Consider the following 3,354-nt stretch of genomic DNA (forward strand, 5'->3'; position numbering starts at 1 on the left):
ACAGGAACTCCATTCTCTATCTGAAGGTTGGTTCCTTAGTATTTTTTGGGGGCTTCAAGTCTTGTTCAGGGTAAAACGACTATTCCCTTAATTGTCCCAGTTTGTCAATGGTTTTAGACCCGTGGGTTTCATGGGTTTAGACTCAAAGGGGTGATACCAGACAGAACTTTCATATGAAGGTAATATAGTCATTTAATAACTGATTGTGGTTGATTTTATAACTTGCTTCTGTAATAAAACTAATATCTGGAACACAGCCTTGCAATATATTTTATAAAGCAGCGTTTAGACTAAGAGCAGATGTTCGAGTCAGCAATTCATTACTGAATGTTTTACTATAAACACGTCTTTATGTGCAGAAAATGAAACACTTTGTTTTTTGCAGTCGGTTGCAGCTTCTAAACAGATTTAACTTTAATGACCAAAGGAAAGAAGCATTGTTCTGTGGTCAATCTTCCTGGAACAATAAAAAATACTGCATTTTAAAATCTGGCCACATTTATATTATATTCTGCCAATGATCCAATGATGAACAGAACTTTTATTTTATTTTATCCCTTCAATCTAGGGCGGTTCTTTATGTCAGTATTTTATTGTCCAGCTAGAAAAGAAAACTAAAACTTAGAAATGATTCTTCACCACTACAGTTTTATATGACTAATTCAAGGAATGGGATTATATTGTCATGTTGACCCGTGACACATTTTCATTTGCCCATTTCATTCTTTCTGTTTCACTTCTCGTCATCATTGACAGAAATGTTCTCCGTCCCTCATGGTTGTGTTTAAGTGTGTTAACTGTAGTTTATAGACACTGCGTCAATAAACAGCACTTTATGTACAATATCCAGGAAAATGTATGAGTTTGTAATTTTAATAAATTTCCAATCACATTTTTAATAAAGAAACCTTTTTTTCTGTATTTCCTTAGGTTCACAATTGTGTGATATGATTTTTTCATTTTGTGTATATCTCATATTCAGAGACAGGATATCTTTACGGAGAAAAAGTTGAATTAAAACATAATTTTTTCTGTTCAAGACAATGATAATAAAACGAGGTAAATGGCATAAAAAGTGAGAATATTTTGAAATGTCATGATTGGTGGCTGAGACAGGCCCACGATTTGTAAAGCTTGTGTTGATATCACAGCTCCGCGTCCACTCCACAACCCCTACTGGCTCCAAATTATTCATCAGAAGAAAAATGACAGCCCCCATTTCAGGGTTATTCTGGCTTCAACTTTTTCAGAGTGGGGAAGTGGAGAGGCGTCGTCCATCTTTATAAACGGTCTAATATTCCCCTATAGGTTCCCAGTGTCATTATAGATAATTTACACAAATCTTAGCCAATTAGAGGTAACTGTTGGAACCAATATATAGTTCCATAGTTCAGTAACTTCACATTGTTTAGTTTGGCTCGAGAAAAAACTTGATTCTGATGAGCTGTCTCCTTAAATTGGTTTTGGTCATGGAATCAATTCCACAATTCTTCGATGTTGTCACAAAGCAAAGACACATGGGAGAACATTTCAGGTTTAAACTTCTTTGATGATTTGAAATCTCTGCCTCGGAGTCGCAGCCCACATCTTCCGTGATTCAAATATGAAATAGAAATGAATTAAGTGAAACAAAATGGGAATTCAGCATGGCTATCAGGATACCACTGTTCATCAGCAGATTCAGATGTTTTTAACAACCCCAACCTCTTCTGCTCACAGATGAATCATAAAACAACTCATTATCCAGCATCATTGCGTGGTTTGTCTTCTGTTATTTACTGTAAGAGGAGGCTTGTGGAGACATTTTCCTTTTTGCCCTCTGGAACAGTGACCTGAACATCTAAGAATTTCTGCTTCTCCGAAAAACAGTAAAGAAACACAAAGTGATTCAACATGGCTCCACTTGGTCTGCTGTTAATCCAAATGGTGCTGCCCTCGGGGGAACATGTAAGCCGAGGAAGCTGAGGAGCTAAAGTCTTTATCAGATAGTTTCATGAAAAATAATAAACACCCGGGCCCTGAGCCGTACCAGCCAAGTGTGCCCTGCATGTAGCCGCTGATAGGTGCGTAATTATTTATTGACCCAGCTCAGTCTCTCCCCGGCACCTAAGTGGCCTTCGAACGGCTCCTCGCTCTGCTGTGTTTGTGATTTCAGCAGGTCCTTGGCCCCGGGATCACGGCGTTGGAAGAGATCTCTCTCGCCATATCAGGTGATCTGACCAAACAAGCTTCCGTGTCTCGGTGCACGGCTCAACCGCCCCTTTCACAAGCTGCCCTGTGGATCTTTATCCTTTGCTGCTTGTCACTCCATCAGGCAACTGAATTTGCAGAGAGACGTCAGGCGCTGTCGAGTACAAAAAGATTCTTTGGCAATTACACAAAGACAAAAAGGTTTTTGGATTGAATTCTGTGTTCAATACATGCTTTAGATTATTCTCTGTGAAATCCTCAGCAGGGCCACATTAACATGATATGAGGTCCAGGAGCAAATAACCTGCCGGGTCCCCTCCCTTCATTCCAGCTGCACCCATGCACAGTATTCATGTGTTAATAGCACATGAGCCCTAGTTTTCTGTATGGTCCTTTAATTTAATTACAAACCAATCAATAAATATGGCAAATGTAAAAAAGCTGTACATGCGGTGCATACCCCCTTCAAAGCCTTAGGTCAAGGCTCACATCCAATCTGGCCACGTTTGACAAAGTGAGAAAAAGACTCCTGGATCCACGCCGAAATTTATTTGGCTCCACCGCGGGGTCATGCCCTATCCCTCCACAAAGTGTCTTTTGAAATCACTTCAGTAGTTTTTGCGTCATCTCGCAAACAAACACCACTGGAGGCTACAGAGAGTGCATTCCTCTGCCAAGGCCCAAAACTCCACTTATAAAACCACATTTAAATTCACTAGATGTGGATTTTTATTTGTATTGCACCAAATTGCACACACTCATAAATAACCCTCCACTGAACACGCAGTGCATCTATGAATTATTCAGAGAAATCCACGTTATTGTTGAAAAACACTCCGTCTCGCAAAAGTAAATTCCTGTATACACCAACTATTCTGGATCCACACCAAACTTGAATGAGCTCTTTCCTGACCCAGTCCGAACTCCTCCACCAAGTTCTGTGGAAATCAGTCCAGTAGTTTTTGCATAATCCTGCTAACGAACAACGGACAAACAAATAGAGATGAAACAGAGCTTCATTTGCGAAGGTAAAAAATAAGGGGCTTTCATTGTAGTTCAAAAACAAGCGGCAGGAAGTGATGACATCAGTTTTATATCAGCGTTTGTTATTCTGACCAGAGGTGAACGGTGAGCTCACAACGTTCCCCCCTGAACCGTGTTTAC

The sequence above is a fragment of the Limanda limanda genome, chromosome 2 (assembly GCF_963576545.1).
Source record: "Limanda limanda chromosome 2, fLimLim1.1, whole genome shotgun sequence".
Lineage (NCBI taxonomy): Eukaryota > Metazoa > Chordata > Actinopteri > Pleuronectiformes > Pleuronectidae > Limanda > Limanda limanda.